Source organism: Salmo salar, chromosome 04, assembly GCF_965601325.2.
Source record: "Salmo salar chromosome 04, fSalSal1, whole genome shotgun sequence".
Classification (NCBI taxonomy): domain Eukaryota; kingdom Metazoa; phylum Chordata; class Actinopteri; order Salmoniformes; family Salmonidae; genus Salmo; species Salmo salar.
Window position 1 is genome coordinate 41627040 of NC_138294.1, and position 18785 is coordinate 41645824.

An 18785-nucleotide genomic window follows, 5' to 3' on the forward strand; every position below is an offset into this window, starting at 1 on the left:
TGTCAAATTGCAGCAAAGAAACCACTACTAAAGGACACCAATAAGAAGAAGACATTTGCTTGGGCCAAGAAACACGAGCAATGGACATTAGACCGGTGGAAATTTGTCCTTTGGTCTGATGAGTCCAAATTGTAGATGTTTGGTTCCAACTGTCGTGTCTTTGTGAGATGAAGAGTAGGTGAACGGATGATCTCTGCATGTGTGGTTCCCACTGTGAAGCATAAGGCTGAGGTGTGAGGGTGTGGGGGTGCTTTGCTGGTGACACTATCTGTGATTAATTTAGAATTCAAGGCACACTTAAAAAGCATGGCTACCACAGCATTATGCAGCGATATGCCATCCCATCTGGTTTGCCTTAGCGGGACTATCATTTGTTTTTCAACAGGACAATGACCCAACACACCTCCAGGCTGTGTAAGGGCTATTTTTATAGATTTATTTTTATTTCACCTTTATTTAACCAGGTAGGCTAGTTGAGAACAAGTTCTCATTTACAACTGCGACCTGGCCAAGATAAAGCAAAGCAGTTCGACACATACAACAACACAGAGTTACACATGGAATAACCAAACATACAGTAGAAAAAGTCTATATACTGTGTGTGCAAATGAGGTAGGATAAGGGAGGTAAGGCAATAAATAGGCCATGGTGGTGAAGTAATTACAATATAGCAATTAAACACTGGAATGGTAGATGTGCAGAAGCTGAATGTGCAAGTACAGATACTGGGATGCAAAGGAGCAAGATAAATAAATAAATACAGTATGGGGATGAGGTAGTTGGATGGGCTATTTACAGATGGGCTATGTACAGGTGCAGTGATCTGTGAGCTGCTCTGACAGCTGGTGCTTAAAGCTAGTGAGGGAGATATGAGTCTCCAGCTTCAGTGATTTTTGTAGTTGGTTCCAGTCATTGGCAGCAGAGAACTGGGAGGAAAGGCAGCCAAAGGAAAAATTGGCTTTGGGGGTGACCAGTGAGATATACCTGCTGGAGCGCTCCTATGGTGACCAGTGAGCTGAGATAAGGCAGGGCTTTACCTAGCAGAGACTTGTAGATGACCTGGAGCCAGTGGGTTAGGCGGCGAGTATGAAGCGAGGGCCAGCCAACGAGAGCATACAGGTCGCAGTGGTGGGTAGTATATGGGGCTTTGGTGACAAAACGGATGGCACTGTGATAGACTGCATCCAATTTGTTGAGTAGAGTGTTGGAGGCTATTTTGTAAATGACATCGCCAAAGTTGAGGATCGGTAGGATGGTCAGTTTTACGAGGGTATGTTTGGCAACATGAGGGAAGGATACTTTGTTGCGAAATAGGAAGCCGATTCTAGATTTAATTTTGGATTGCAGTCTAACCAGATACCTAGGTATTTGTAGTTGTCCACATATTCTATGTCAGAACCGTCCAGAGTAGTGATGCTGGACGGGCGGGCAGGTGCGGGCAGCAATTGGTTGAATAGCATGCATTTAGTTTTACTTGCATTTAAGAGCAGTTGGAGGCCACGGAAGGAGAGTTGCATGGCATTGAAGCTTGTCTGGAGGTTAGTTAACACAGTATCCAAAGAAGGGCCAGAGGTACACAGAATGGTGTCGTCTGCGTAGAGGTGAATCAGAGAATCACCAGCAGCAAGAGCGACATCATTGATGTATACAGAGAAGAGAGTCGGCCCGAGAATTGAACCCTGTGGCACCCCCATAGAAACTGCCAGAGGTCCGGACAACAGGCCCTCCGATTTGACACACTGAACTCTATCAGAGAAGTAGTTGGTGAACCAGGTGAGGCAATCATTTGCGAAACCAAGGCTGTTGAGTCTGCCAATAAGAATGTGGGGATTGACAGAGTCGAAAGCCTTGTAATGAGACAGTAATGTCTCTTATCAATGGCGGTTATGATATCGTTTAGGACCTTCAGTGTGCCTGAGGTGCACCCATGACCAGCTCTGAAAACAGATTGCATAGCGGAGAAGGTACGGTGGGATTCGAAATGGTCGGTAATCTGTTTTCTAACCTGGCTTTTGAAGACCTTAGAAAGGCAGGGTAGGATAGATATAGGTCAATAGCAGTTTGGGTCTAGAGTGTCTCCCCTTTTGAAGAGGGGGATGACAGTGGCAGCTTTCCAATCTTTGGGAATCTGAGACGATACGAAAGAGAGGTTGAACAGGCTAGTAAATAGGGGTTGCAACAATTTCCGCAGATCATTTTAGAAAGAGGGTCCAGATTGTCTAGCCCGGCTGATTTGTAGGGTCCAGATCTTTCAGAACATCAGCTATCTGGATCTGGGTGAAGGAGAAATGGGGGAGGCTTGGGCAAGTTGCTGTTAGGGGTGCAGGGCTGTTGATTGGGGTAGGGGTAGCCAGGTGGAAAGCATGGCCAGCCGTAGAAAAATGCTTATTGAAATTCTCAATTATAGTGGATTTATCGGTGGTGACAGTGTTTCCTAGCCTCAGTGCAGTGGGCAGCTGGGAGGAGGTGCTCTTATTCTCCATGGACTTACAGTGTCCCAGAATGTTTTTGAGTTTGTGCTACAGGATGCAAATTTCTGCTTAAAAAAGCTAGCCTTAGCTTTCCTAACTGCCTGTGTATATTGATTCCTTCCTTTCGTCCCCAACACTTCCTGTTTCCGGTCACAACTTGCAGACTTGTTTACGCTGCTGTGCGTTTTTGTTGCCGATCTTACTTTGATACCTGACGGTTTTTTACTTTTTCATTACCGTATATTTTTACTTTTTCCCTCACTCAACTTTTTTCCTCACTCAACTTTTTTCATTCATCCCCGGAGGTTTTATCTGGACATGGTTCGTCAGGACTTCAAACAGCCGAAGCTAAGTAACATTAACATGATGCCTTCTAATTGCAGTCGTTGTACTTATAATATACAGGAGAACGATCGCCTTACGGCAAGGATAGCTGTGCTGCAAGCCCAGCTTCAGACGCGATCGTTAGGCAAGGGTAATTTCAGTGTAGGAAAGGATGAAACAGCGTCTGTGCCACCAGTAAGTACAGATAGTAACGTTAGTATAAACCCCCTCGCACGGTCCCCGCAGCCGGACATCTTTCTCATGGCTTCTGGAGGGAAACGCTGTAGGAATGCTCAACCGGTGTCGCTTATTCAGCCGACAGAAACTTTCAACCGGTTCTCCCCATTAAGCGAGTCGGAGTCGGAGGCCGAGACTTCTCTGGTCTCTACTCCTCCCGTTGTGGGGTCTGAGACGCCGACGGCTCCCACCATTAGCTCTGACAAATTGAAAACCCTAGTCATTGGCGACTCCATTACCCGCAGTATTAGACTTAAAACTAATCATCCAGCGATCATACACTGTTTACCAGGGGGCAGGGCTACCGACGTTAAGGCTAATCTAAAGACGGTGCTGGCTAAAGCTAAAACTGGCGAGTGTAGAGAGTATAGAGATATTGTTATCCACGTCGGCACCAACGATGTTAGGATGAAACAGTCAGAGGTCACCAAGCGCAACATAGCTTCAGCGTGTAAATCAGCTAGAAAGATGTGTCGGCATCGATTAATTGTCTCTGGCCCCCTCCCAGTTAGGGGGAGTGATGAGCTCTACAGCAGAGTCTCACAACTCAATCGCTGGTTGAAAACTGTTTTCTGCCCCTCCCAAAAGATAGAATTTGTAGATAATTGGCCCTCTTTCTGGGACTCACCCACAAACAGGACCAAGCCTGGCCTGTTGAGGAGTGACGGACTCCATCCTAGCTGGAGGGGTGCTCTCATCTTATCTACGAACATAGACAGGGCTCTAACTCCTCTAGCTCCACAATGAAATAGGGTGCAGGCCAGGCAGCAGGCTGTTAGCCAGCCTGCCAGCTTAGTGGAGTCTGCCACTAGCACAGTCAGTGTAGTCAGCTCAGCTTCCCCTATTGAGACCGTGTCTGTGCCTCGATCTAGTTTGGGCAAAATTAAAAATGGCGGTGTTCGCTTTAGCAATCTCACTAGTATAAAGACCTCCTCCATTCCTGCCATTATTGAAAGAGATTGTGATACCTCACATCTCAAAATTGGGTTACTTAATGTTAGATCCCTCACTTCCAAGGCAGTTATAGTCAATGAACTAATCACTGATAATAATCTTGATGTGATTGGCCTGACTGAAACATGGCTTAAGCCTGATGAATTTACTGTGTTAAATGAGGCCTCACCCCCAGGTTACATTAGTGACCATACCCCCCGTGCATCCGGCAAAGGCGGAGGTGTTGCTAACATTTACGATAGCAAATTTCAATTTACAAAAAAAAAAACAACAATGACGTTTTCGTCTTTTGAGCTTCTAGTCATGAAATCTATGCAGCCTACTCACTCACTTTTTATAGCTACTGTTTATAGGCCTCCTGGGCCATATGCAGTGTTCCTCACTGAGTTCCCTGAATTCCTATCGGATCTTGTAGTCATAGCAGATAATATTCTAATTTTTGGTGACTTTAACATTCACATGGAAAAGTCCACAGACCCACTCCAAAAGGCTTTCGGAGCCATCATCGACTCAGTGGGTTTTGTCCAACATGTCTCTGGACCTACTCACTGCCACAGTCATACTCTGGACCTAGTTTTGTCCCATGGAATAAATGTTGTGGATCTAAATGTTTTTCCTCATAATCCTGGACTATCGGACCACCATTTTATTACGTTTGCAATTGCAACAAATAATCTGCTCAGACCCCAACCAAGGAGCATTAAAAGTCGTGCTATAAATTCTCAGACAACCCAAAGATTCCTTGATGCCCTTCCAGACTGCCTCTGCCTACCCAAGGACGTCAGAGGACAAAAATCAGTTAACCACCTAACCGAGGAACTCAATTTAACCTTGCGCAATACCCTAGATGCAGTTGCACCCCTAAAAACTAAAAACATCTGTCATAAGAAACTAGCTCCCTGGTATACAGAAAATACACGAGCTCTGAAGCAAGCTTCCAGAAAATTGGAACGGAAATGGCGCCACACCAAACTGGAAGTCTTCCGACTAGCTTGGAAAGACAGTACCGTGCAGTATCGAAGAGCCCTTACTGCTGCTCGATCATCCTATTTTTCCAACTTAATTGAGGAAAATAAGAACAATCCGAAATTTCTTTTTGATACTGTCGCAAAGCTAACTAAAAAGCAGCCTTCGCAAATGGAGGATGGCTTTCACTTCAGCAGTAATACATTTATGAACTTCTTTGAGGAAAAGATCATGATCATTAGAAAGCAAATTACAGACTCCTCTTTAAATCTGGGTATTCCTCCAAAGCTCCATTGTCCTGAGTCTGCACAACTCTGCCAGGACCTAGGATCAAGGGAGATACTAAAGTGTTTTAGTACTATATCTCTTGACGCAATGATGAAAATAATCATGGCCTCCAAACCCTCAAGCTGCATACTGGACCCTATTCCAACTAAACTACTGAAAGAGCTGCTTCCTGTGCTTGGCCCTCCTATGTTGAACATAATAAACGGCTCTCTATCCACCGGATGTGTACCAAGCTCACTAAAAGTGGCAGTAATAAAGCCTCTCTTGAAAAAGCCGAATCTTGATCCAGAAATTATAAAAAACTATCGGCCTATATCGAATCTTCCATTCCTCTCCAAAATTTTAGAAAAAGCTGTTGCACAGCAACTGACTGCCTTCCTGAAGACAAACAATGTATACGAAACGCTTCAGTCTGGTTTTAGACCCCATCATAGCACTGAGACTGCACTTGTGAAGGTGGTAAATGACCTTTTAATGACGTCAGACCGAGGCTCTGCATCTGTCCTCGTGCTCCTAGATCTTAGTGCCGCTTTTGATACCATCGATCACCACATTCTTTTGGAGAGATTGGAAACCCAAATTGGTCTACATGGACAAGTTCTGGCCTGGTTTAGATCTTATCTGTCGGAAAGATATCAGTTTGTCTCTGTGAATGGTTTGTCCTCTGACAAATCAATTGTAAATTTCGGTGTTCCTCAAGGTTCCGTTTTAGGACCACTATTGTTTTCACTATATATTTTACCTCTTGGGGATGTCATTCGAAAACATAATGTTAAATTTCACTGCTATGCAGACGACACACAGCTGTACATTTCAATGAAACATGGTGAAGCCCCAAAATTGCCCTCGCTAGAAGCCTGTGTTTCAGACATAAAGAAGTGGATGGCTGCAAACTTTCTACTTTTAAACTCGGACAAAACAGAGATGCTTGTTCTAGGTCCCAAGAAACAAAGAGATCTTCTGTTGAATCTGACAATTAATCTGGATGGTTGTACAGTCGTCTCAAATAAAACTGTGAAGGACCTCGGCGTTACTCTGGACCCTGATCTCTCTTTTGAAGAACATATCAAGACTGTTTCAAGGACAGCTTTTTTCCATCTACGTAACATTGCAAAAATCAGAAATTTTCTGTCCAAAAATGACGCAGAAAAATTAATCCATGCTTTTGTTACTTCTAGGCTGGACTACTGCAATGCTCTACTTTCCGGCTACCCGGATAAAGCACTAAATAAACTTCAGTTAGTGCTAAATACGGCTGCTAGAATCCTGACTAGAACCAAAAAATTTGATCATATTACTCCAGTGTTAGCCTCCCTACACTGGCTTCCTGTTAAGGCAAGGGCTGATTTCAAGGTTTTACTGCTAACCTACAAAGCATTACATGGGCTTGCTCCTACCTATCTTTCCGATTTGGTCCTGCCGTACATACCTACACGTACGCTACGGTCACAAGACGCAGGCCTCCTAATTGTCCCTAGAATTTCTAAGCAAACGGCTGGAGGTAGGGCTTTCTCCTATAGAGCTCCATTTTTATGGAATGGTCTGCCTACCAATGTGAGAGACGCAGACTCAGTCTCAACCTTTAAGTCTTTACTGAAGACTTATCTCTTCAGTAGGTCCTATGATTAAGTATAGTCTGGCCCAGGAGTGTGAAGGTGAACGGAAAGGCTGGAGCAACGAACCGCCCTTGCTGTCTCTGCCTTGCCGGTTCCCCTCTTTCCACTGGGATTCTCTGCCTCTAACCCTTTTACAGAGGCTGAGTCACTGGCCTACTGGTGTTCTTCCATGCCGTCCATGGGAGGGGTGCGTCACTTGAGTGGGTTGAGTCACTGACGTGGTCTTCCTGTCTGGGTTGGCGCCCCCCCCCCCCCCTTGGGTTGTGCCATGGCGGAGATCGTTGTGGGCTATACTCGGCCTTGTCTTAGGACGGTAAGTTGGTGGTTGGAGACATCCCTCTAGTGGTGTGGGGGCTGTGCTTTGGCAAAGTGGGTGGGGTTATATCCTGCCTGTTTGGCCCTGTCCGGGGGTATCATCGGATGGGGCCACAGTGTCTTCTGATCCCTCCTGTCTCAGCCTCCAGTATTTATGCTGCAGTAGTTTATGTGTCGGGGGGCTAGGGTCAGTCTGTTACATCTGGAGTATTTCTCTTGTCTTATCCGGTGTCCTGTGTGTATTTAAATATGCTCTCTCTAATTCTCTCTTTCTCTCTTTCTGTCTTTCTCTCGGAGGACCTGAGCCCTAGGACCATGCCTCAGGACTACCTGGTATGATGACTCCTTGCTGTCCCCAGTCCACCTGGCCGTGCTGCTGCTCCAGTTTCAACTGTTCTGCCTGCGGCTATGGAACCCTGACCTGTTCACCGGACGTGCTTGTTGCACCCTCGACAACTACTATGATTATTATTATTTGACCATGCTGGTCATTTATGAACATTTTAACATTTTAACATTTTGACCATGTTCTGTTTTAATATCCACCCTGCACAGCCAGAAGAGGACTGGCCACCCCTCATAGCCTGGTTCCTCTCTAGGTTTCTTCCTAGGTTTTTGGCCTTTCTAGGGAGTTTTTCCTAGGGAGTTTTTCCTAGCCACCGTGCTTCTTTCACATGCTTTGCTTGCTGTTTGGGGTTTTAGGCTGGGTTTCTGTACAGCACTTTGAGAATATCAGCTGATGTACGAAGGGCTATATAAAAATAAATTTGATTTGATTTGATTCCTAACTTCCCTGAAAAGTTGCATATCACAGGGGCTAGTCGATGCTAATGCAGAATGCCACAGAATGTTTTTTGTGCTGGTCAAGGGCAGTCAGGTCTGGAGAGAACCAAGGGCTATATCTGTTCCTGGATCTAAATGTTTTTAATGGGGCATGCTTATTTAAGATGGTGAGCAAGGCACTTTTAAAGAATAACCAGGCATCCTCTACTGATGGGACGAGGTCAATATCCTTCCAGGATACCCGGGCCAGGTCGATTAGAAAGGCTTGCTCGCTGAAGTGTTTTAGGGAGCGTTTGACAGTGATCAGGGGTTGTAGTTTGACGCAGACCCATTACGGATGCAGGCAATGAGGCAGTGATCGCTGAGATCTTGGTTGAAAACAGCATGTTACCAAGCAGACTGATGGAGTGCTGCATCAGATGACCTGGCCTCCACAATGACCCGACCTCAATCAAATTGAGACTGCAGAGTGAAGGAAAAGCAGCCAACATGCTCAGCATATGTGGGAACTCCTTCAACTCCTGAAAGCATTCCAGGTGAAGCTGGTTGAGAGAATGCCAAGAGTGTGCAACTTTGTCATCAAGGCAAAGGGTGACTATTTGAAGAATCTCAAATATAAACATTCGAGAAATTGCCAAGAAACTGAAGATCTCGTATAACGCTGTGTACTACTCCCGTCACAGAACAGCGCAAACTGGCTCTAACCAGAATAGAAAGAGGAGTGGGAGGCCCCGGTGCACAACTGAGCAAGAGGAGAAGTACATTAGAGTGTCTAGTTTCAGAAACAGAAGCCTCACATGTCCTCAACTGGCAGCTTCATTAAATAGTACCTGCAAAACACCAGTCTCAACGTCAACAATGAAGAGGCGACTCTGGGATGCTGGCCTTCTAGGCAGAGTTACTCTGTCCAGTGTCTGTGTTCTTTTGCCCAACTTAATCTTTTCTTTTTATTGGCCAGTCTGAGATATGGCTTTTGTTTTGCAACTCTGCCTAGAAGGCCAGCATCCCAGAGTCACATCTTCAATGTTGATGTTGAGACTGGTGTTTTGCGGTTACTATTTAATGAAGCTGCCAGTTGAGGACTTGTGAGGCGTCTGTTTCTCAAATCAAATCAAATTTTATTTGTCACATACGCTGAATACAACAGGTGTAGACCTTAATGTGAAATGCTTTCTTACAAGCCCTTAACCAAAAATGCAGCTCAAGAAAGAGTTAATAAAATATTTACTAAATAAACTAAAGTAAAAAAATGTAATGAATCAAAAAGTGACAACACATTTACATAACAATAACGAGGCTATATACAGGGGGTACTGGTACCGAGTGAATGTGCGGGGGTATAGGATAGTCAAGGTCAATTGTAAAGTGACTATGCATAGATAATAAACAGAGTAGCAGCAGTGTAAATACAAGGGGGTGGGGGTCAATGTAAGTAGTCCAGGTGGCCATTTGATTATTTTAGTTGTTCAGCAGTCTTATTGCTTGGGGGTAGAAGCTGTTAAGGAGACTTTTGGTCCTAGACTTGGCACTCGGCCTTCCTCTGACACCGCCAAGTATATAGGTCCTGGATGTCAGGAAGCTTGGCCCGAGTGATGTACTGGGCCATAAGAGACGGTAGCAGCAACATTATGTACAAAATGAGTTACAAACAATGCGAAAAAACAAACAAAATAGCACAGTTTGTTATGAGCCTGTAAAACAGCAGCCATCCTCTCCGGCGCCATTATAAATATTATATATTTTGCTGTAGGTACTATATGTGGAGGGCTCTCAGGCCCCAGCCCCTGCACCCCCAGTCTCAGACAGACAAATTGACAGGGGCGTCAGAAGAGAATTGGCTCTAGAGGAATGTGACCTGCTCGTGCAGGATAGACACGCATCACTACCAAGCACACATGCCGCCCATATGTTCTCCCCAGCGGGAGAGAAGAGGACAGGGCCAGAGAGCTAGCTCCAGAGAGCACGCGAGGACACAGCACAGGGGAGATGGGTTCACTAGCGGAGAACAACTCTACCACCCCTCCTTTTCTCTATACCTTATATTTCTTTTTTACTTTCTTTTTTTCTTTGCCTTTCTTCAAGTTCATTTTGAGGGAGTGGGTTAGGGCTGTTACGGGGAAAGTGTTTCAGTTTACACATTCCAGACCTGCATTGTGTGTTGAATTTGCGGAATTATCACAATAAGGAACCAACGGTAATGTTGTTCTAATAGAAAGCTGTATTTGAATTGATCAGTTCTTGCCAGGGGTGTTTCTAGGATTTGAAGACATTGGTAGCTTAGCCCAAAGGGGGTTCACAAAAAAAGAAGGAATTTCAACAGCTAAATGCATGAATTTGGTGTACTTTGAGGTAACTTGCACCTTCCCACCTGCCACAGCAGACACTTCCAGTACTCAATTACAGTAACTACTGTGGGTCTCTCTACTCTGGAACACATACATCTACAGCCAGGGGCGCCACATAACCTGATGGGGGGTCTTGGGCTCCTCCCCCAGAATTTCTTGGGCATCTAAAGCGAATTTTCTGCATTTTCACACAATTAAATATGTTGAAGTGATTAACAAGACTGAACTAGAACAAAGGTAATTCAATAATAAATGTTGAGAGAACTTGGATGACGTTGGATTCACTCGGACATGTGGACTTCGGGGGTCTCTGGGATTCTTCGGAGGCGAGGTGGGAATCGAGAGCGAATGAGAACGACAGAGCACAGATTCCCTCTCCCTCCTATGTTCTTGAAGCCGCCCATCGATCCGGATGCTCAGGGCTATGAGGGAGTCAAGGTCCATGGGCAGCTCCCGGGCTGTGAGCTCATCTTTGATCACCTCCCATAATCCGTGAGGGAACATGATGAATAAGGCTTCCGGGTTCCAGGCACTCTCATCCACCAACGTGCGAAAATCCACCATGTAGTCTGCCACACTATGGGAGTCTTGACGTAGCCCCTCTCCCGGACAACGGAGAATCAAACACCTCCCGAACTTCCTCCACAAACTCCTCCAGTCTGAGGCAGAGGGCGGACTGTTGCTCTCACACCGCCGTGGCCCAGGCGAGTACCCTCCCGGACATCAGCGTTATGATGTACGCTATCCTCGAACGGTCCGAGGAGGAACGAAGAAGGCTGCAGCTCGAAAATGAGGGAGCAACGGGAGAGAAAAGCTCGGTAGGTTCTGGAGTGCTCCGGAGGAGGTAAGTGGGGTTCTCGAGACACTGGGGTAGGCTGGGAGATTACGGGGGTGACCCGCTGCCCAGTGGGGAATCCGCGGAATTGCTCCAGCAATGTATTGAATGCCTGGTCATGGCGTTCTGCCAGGGTATGGAGTCCCTCCATAAGACATTGCAGTAACTCCTTGTGTCTTCCAATGGTGCCTCTTTTCAGGGAGACAGCATTGTGGTGCTGGTCTGAGTCTGCTGCGTCAGTCATGGCCAGTTCATACTATCAGAACTCAAGATAAGACCCAGATGCAGACAGCTAGAGTCACAGATGTTTATTGATCCAAACAGGGGGCAGGCAACAGACAGGTCAAAGGCAGGCAGAGGTCTGTAATCCAGGGCAGAGTCAATAAGGTACATAACAGCAGGCAGGCTCAGGGTCAGGACAGGCAGAGGTTCGTAAACGGGTCAGAGTCAGGTAGGTACAGAATGGCAGGCAGGCTCGGGGTCAGGGCAGGCAGAATGGTCAGAACAGGGGAAACTAGGGAACAGAACTTGAGAAAGCAGGGAGATGGGAAAACATGCTGGTAAGACCTGACAAGACAAGACAAACTGGCAACAGACAAACAGAGAACACAGGTATAAAAACACTGGGAATAATGAGGAAGATGGGCAACACCTGGAGGGGGGTGGAGACAAGCACAAAGACAGGTGAAACAGATCAGGGTGACACATTGGCCTAAGAGTACTGTAGAGCTATTTTTACTTGCACACAATATAGCTGGGTCGTCCTTAGGGGTCCACCACCCTACAGTGCCCCAACCCAACATACCCCACTCAGCTTTAGGATCTTAGTGAAACATTCATTATTGGATTCAGGTGTGTTAGGCCAAGGCCAGAGTGACAACCCACAGTTCGTCAGACCCCCAGGCCAGGACTGAGCAACCCAGCAGCTAGGGATTGCCTAAAAGGTTATCTCCCCTGACTTGGGAAGGTTTTCAATACAGACACCTTTAGTCATACTATATTCCCTATAAGGCATCCAGACCGTATGAAAGTTGCCCAGTATACCCTTAATCTTGTAATAAATCAAATCTAGTGATACAGAACTTGACATTGTGGGAGGATAACCAACCTTCCAATTAAGGGCAATGCATTTCTTAGCCACTATAAATGATTGGTTACACAGTTTCTTCAGATAACTGTCTCCAGTATCAACATTTCCAAGCAAACAAAAACAGGGAGAAGGGATAATCTGTAGACATGCTGAGATAAAAGTACATACTCTTTCAGCCAGCCTTCAGCCAGCCTTCACAAGACCATAACATCTGCAAATATGTCCCCTTTTGTGTTTTACACCTCCTGCAGAGGAATTACATTTCTGAGTGCATGTATACTGTTATTCAGTTTCACTGGCATATAGTACATTCTATGGATGGTCTTAAACTGCAGTAATTTATGTCTGAGATTATATGAACGTGACTGGTCATTCAAACATACCTGTATCCATTAATCATCATCAATAGCTTCTACCAGATCTTCCTCACATTTTTGTTTTGCATGTTTTGTGTCATTGGGAAAAGCCTATAAACCCTTGATACAGTTTGGAAATCAACTTTGGAGGTTTGTCAGACTGCCTTAAAATAGCATCTGGCTTGTCCAGTGTTTGCTGCACAGAGAGATTAAAGTGTTGTATCTGTAAACATTCACCTCAACTCCATCACAGACTGGCCTTCCCTGGCTACTTGACCCTGCTGAGACCCATGTCACCATCTGATCCTCCTAAAATGAGGCATGACAAAGAATTACCTTGGTGTACATTTATACATTATATTATCCAAGAATAGAATCAATGGTTCAATAATTGAAATTACCATTATTCCCAGATCGCAGACTGTAGCTTTAAGCTTAAAATGCTGTCCTGTAGCTTCTGTTGGTCTACCTATCAATTCAAGATGGAACCTTGTATCATTCACTGATATTGTTAATATACTGTCAAATTCACCTGAGCTCCGTAGACTTGTCTTCCCTGGCGGTCTGACCCTGCTGGGACCCCTGTCACCATCTAATCCTGCTAAGACATGATGAGCATAGTGTTGTGTACTGACTGCACTAGAGGGTTGCAATCCCTGCTGCATTTTTTCATTCAGCGGGCGGTGAGACAGACGACCTGACAATATTGATGAAAATATTTTTGTTGTCCCACAGATTATTTGGAAACGATCCTCTTTCTGCTCTGTATGCATTAGTCTACCTATTGTATTAAAAACATTTTTCCCCCGCATTATTCACACACTCAGAATTCGCTGCTTCAAATTCAGTAGCCTACCTCGTCTAGTTGGGCGTGAGAGTTCAAGTGTGCCTAGTATGTGTGGTCTCATTGAAACAGAGTAGGCTGCCTACACGGGCGGAGCTGTGAGGGGAACGGCACCTCCGTACCTTCAGGCTCTGATCAGGCCCTACACCCAAACAAGGGCAATGCGTTCATCCACCTCTGGCCTGCTCGCCTCCCTACCTCTGAGGAAGCACAGTTCCCGCTCAGCCCAGTCAAAACTGTTTGCTGCTCTGGCACCCCAATGGTGGAACAAGCTCCCTCGCGACGCCAGGACAGCGGAGTCAATCACCACCTTCCGGAGACACCTGAAACCCCACCTCTTTAAGGAATACCTAGGATAGGATAAAGTAATCCTTCTAACCCCCCCCCCCCCCCCTTAAAAGATTTAGATGCACTATTGTAAAGTGGTTGTTCCACTGGATATCATAAGGTGAATCCACCAATTTGTAAGTCGCTCTGGATAAGAGCGTTAACTTAAATATGAAATTAACTTAAATATGATTAGACTGTAGTTTACTAGTGTCTGTAAATAAATATTGATTATAGAACGAAGTGGAGGGCTCTCAACCAACGTGAGTTGAAGTGCAATTAAAAAATATAATCATCATTGAAAAGGCACAACTATGCACTATGGTATGAGAGTGTTGCCCCTTTTCATTTTCAGTAAGTATTGATTACCCTTTTATTTGTCTCTACCTACAAATCGTCCTCCTAAAAGGTGGGCTACATCCTATAGACCTATGCAAAACGTTGCAAGTGTCACTGTCATAATTATTGCTGCTCAGTAGCGTTACTTGCGAAGTAACATACAACTAAAATAAGACTGCGGTTTAGTTTGGGACCAGTACTTGCCGTAGCAGGTGGGAGTCTGACAGAAAGCGAGTGGGTGCTGGTGGGGTGTGGTATGAAAAGCTGCAGGTGTGGGCAGGAGAGGTATGAAGAAATCAGTCCCGCGCAGACCTCTACTGTGCACCATAACAGTGAAGCCTGTAACGTTAGAGCTGTTTATTACCATGTCAGTGTAAAAATGTAGGATTTAGCTAGGAAAACTGACAGATCAATAACGTTACATGCCATACTGACTAATAAAAACTTCTGAATATTGGTCTTTAATCTTTTGTCCAATGGTTTCATCTTTTGATTCAGGTCTGGTGTGGCAGAAGTCGTGACAGTTAGATAGTAATAATAGCCACCTCATATCTGAAAGTTAGCTAGCTAGAGGCTAGATCTGACCTGGCTGTGGTAATAGCTAGCATAGCTGATTCATTCACCTCAGTGGAGAGGGGATGACACATTAGCTAATGTTACTGTACATGTCAGTTACAATACTAGCTCAGGACTGTGAATAAACACTAGTTTAGTATTTTTTCTGTTTAAGTTAAACAGCAGTTACCTTGCCAGATACATCAGTAAACTAAAGAGTAGCCAGTTTCTGCTCTGCTTGCTTTTACAACTCAGTGAAAGAGCGAAATACATACAGACTGAACTATTCACAACTCTCCTGTGCTGGTCCAGCCAACCTTTCAGAAGCTTTTCATTCACACAGCCCGCTCTGTGGTGTCCATGCAGTCCTAAAGCACACCGTTGACACATTTTGTATCACATTGCAATGATAAATCTGGGGGGACAAAAATGCAAATTCACAATGTGGGGTGGACATGACCCACCCATCCCCAGTGAAAGTTGTGCCCGTCTACAGTGCATTGCCAAAAACCTCCATACCACTCAAAACCTCCAAACCACCTACAATCCACAACTTAAAAAATGCACTCTGACCTGTCCATGAGCCAAACTGATTAAAAAACCCCAGAGTACCCAAACATCCTCTCTCTCTATCACATACACACACACACACACACACACTGTGCAGTAATTAGAATCCATAGAGCAGCTTTAAGTGATGCAGTCTACTGTGCGCTCAACCCTGCTCTGCCTCTCTCCATCGTTTTCTCTGTGTCGTCTATTGCTGTCTCTCTTGTCTGCCCTCATCTGTTGCTGTCTCTTAGTCTTTTCTGTTGCTGTCTCTTGTCTACCCTTCTCTCTCATCCTGTCCTGGTTGTAAAAAGTGTAAAAGTAAACAATTGCTTAAAAATAGTGATTTCACATGAATATCACTTCACCTGCAAATTCTTTGCAAACCATGTTTTACTTTTTCACTGTCTGTATTTCACCTAATTTGTGCAAATAAATAAATAAATAAACAAATTATAATTTCTAGAGCAGTTTAATGTGATACAGTCTATTGTGCGCTGAACTCACCTCTGTTCTCTCTCCATCTGCCCTCTTCTCTCACTTTCTCTGTGTCTGTTGCTGACTTTGTCTTGTCTGTGCTTTGTTAGGTTCTTGTTTGTTACTGTTTCCTCTGTCTATCCTCTTCTGTTATGGCCTGTTCTGTTCTTCAACAGCCGGACAATTTTCTCAAGGCTTCTGGAAAGAAATGCTGTCGGCATGCTCAAGTAGTGTCGCTCATTCAGCCGACAGAAACTTTCAACCGGTTCTCCCCATTAAGCAACGAGTCAGAGTCAGAGGCCAAACCTTCTCAGGTCTCTCCTTCACCCGTTACGGGATCTGAGCTGCCGAAGCCTCCCACCATTAGCTCTGACAAATTGAAAACCCTAGTCATTGGTGACTCCATTACCTGCTATATTAGACTTAAAAAGAGTCCTCCAGCACTGTTTACCAGCGGGCAGGGCTACTGATGTAAAGGCTAATATGAAGACGGTGCTGGCTAAGGTTAAAACTGGCTAGTGTAGAGAGTATAGGGATATTGTTATGTTAGGACGAAACAGTCAGAGATCACCAAGCTCAACATAGCTTCAGCGTGTAAATCAGCTAGAAAGATGTGTCGGCATCAAGTAATTGTCTCTGGCCCCCTCCCAGTTAGGGGGAGTAATGAGCTGTACAGCAGAGTCCTATGAACATAATAAATCTCTCCTATCCAACGGATGTGTACCAAACTCACTAAAATTGGCAGTAATAACACCTCTCTTGAAAAGCCAAACCTTGACCCGGAAAATGTAAAAAACTATCGGCCAGTATCGAATGACCCATTCCTTTCAAAAATGTTATAAAAAGCTATTGTGCAGCAACTCACTGCCTTCCTGGACACTTGTCCTCAGAGACAAATAATGTATACAAAATGCTTCAGTCTGGTTTTAGATCCCATCACAGCACTGAGACTGCACTCGTGAAGGTGGTAAATGACCTTTTAATGGCGTCAGACCAAGGCTCTGCATCTGTCCTCGTGCTCCTACACCTTAGTGCTGCTTTTGACACCATCGATCACCACATTATTTTGGAGAGATTAGATCTTATCTGTCGGAAAGATATCAGTTCGTCTCTGTGGATGGTTTGTCCTATATCCCTATACTTTGTCCTGGTTTGTCCTGTGGATGGTTTCAGCGTTCCTCAAGGTTGCGTTTTAGGACCACTATTGTTTTCACTATATATTCTACCTCTTGGTGATGTCATTTGGAAACACAATGTCTACTTTCACTGCTATGCGGAAAACACACAGCTGTACATTTCGATGAAACATGAACAATTAATAAAATCACCACTGGACAATTTACATTGACCCCCCTCCCCCTCACTTTTGTACACTTCTGCTACTCACTTTATTATGGCTAGGATGCGGGGATTGAGCTCGGGCCGATTCCTGTGTGAGTTATGTATTACTTGGGGCTCGGGCCGATTGGGGTTACTCTCTGGCAGATGATTACACGGGCTGCTTTATATAATTAACATTTCTTATTTATTATTCCATATTTTCTCATCGTTTCTGTGATCATAAAATACAATTAACATTTATATGAAATTCTTTGAGTCCTTTGTGCAAGGCAATTGATAAGTATTAAAAACTTTGTGGATGGAGCCTCCTGAGTAGCGCAGCGGTCTAAGACACTACGTTGTAGGGCAAACTGCGTTGCTACAAAGGCTGGTTCGAGACCCGTGCTGGCTGCGTTCGGGAGACCCATGAGGCGATGCACAATTGGCCCAGCGTCGTCCGAGTTAGGGGAGGGTTTGGCCGGGTCGGGATGTCCTTCGCGGGATGTCACATCGCACTGTAGCTACTCCTGTGGGGGGCCAGGCGCATGCACGCTGACACATTCACCAGGTGTATGGTTTTTCCTCCAAAATGTTTTTTTTTTGTGGATGGGTATAATTTGTATGTATAAAATAGTAATATTTAAAATGACAATCTGGTCATTTTGTATACATTTATTTAAATTTACATCGGGCCGCTTCTGGGGGGATTCTGGTAAGATGCCAGCAAAGTTGGCTGAATTCCGGTAGATGGAAACGGCCCGATGTACTTGGGCCGATTCTGGGCAGTCATTCATTTCGATTCCGGGCCGAGTCCGACACCCGATTCCCTGGCCGATTCAATCAGTTTCGGCCCCCCGGAAGAGGGCCGCTTCTGGGCCGATTCCTCATTGCTAGCTGGGTAACCACCGACTGTGGTTAAATATACAACGCTTGTTACCTTACAAGTAAAAATAATGTAGTGACCTTTTTATTGACAAGTCTTTAGTAAGATAGTCATCTAGTTAACGTTAGCTCATGGTTTGTGTAGTCATACGTTTTCACATGATGACATGCTAGCTATCGTTAGCCCACCAGGGAAGGGTTATTTAGCTAACGTTAGCTAGTTAATGTTAACTCACTGTACCTGTAGTCAGACTTGCTAGCTTACATTAGGCCAGCAACATGGCAAGTATAGTTCGTTAGCTAGCATGTCACCACTTAGAAAAGTCTGGCTACACGAACAGTGAGCTAATGTTAACTATCTAGCTAGCTAAATATTACCTGGTGGGCTAGCTAGTTAGGGACATTGGTTGGCTAGTTAGCTACATAAGCTAAAGTTGGCTAGCTAGCTCACAAACTAATTGTGGGCTCAATGTTTCCCCATACAAAACACAGGAAATGATTTGTTCCACTAGTACATCTGTTGTATATGACTAATCAAATTACCTGTGAAGTCAGTTAGAAATGTCAGCAGGGATGGAAATAAGCTAGCCCAAGGCTAAGACTTTTCAGACTGTGCTAGTAGACAATGTGCCAAACTAGCCTGACACAGCAGTGAAATGTTGCCTTTACAAACATGCATGCCATAGATTAAGGACCTGAATGTCCCTTTCAGACGATCCACCTACCACTGTTGGACCTCCTCAAATAGACCAAAGCCCAGTCAATTTTATCTTTACCATAGTCAATTATGTGGGTTAGGGTATTTAAATATAAATGTTCCCATTTTAGTAATCAACCTAGCTAGCTAGTAAAATGTAAATGTTTTCGTCTTTCAGAAAGGCGGACCGGAAACCCAGTGACAACACTAGGGTC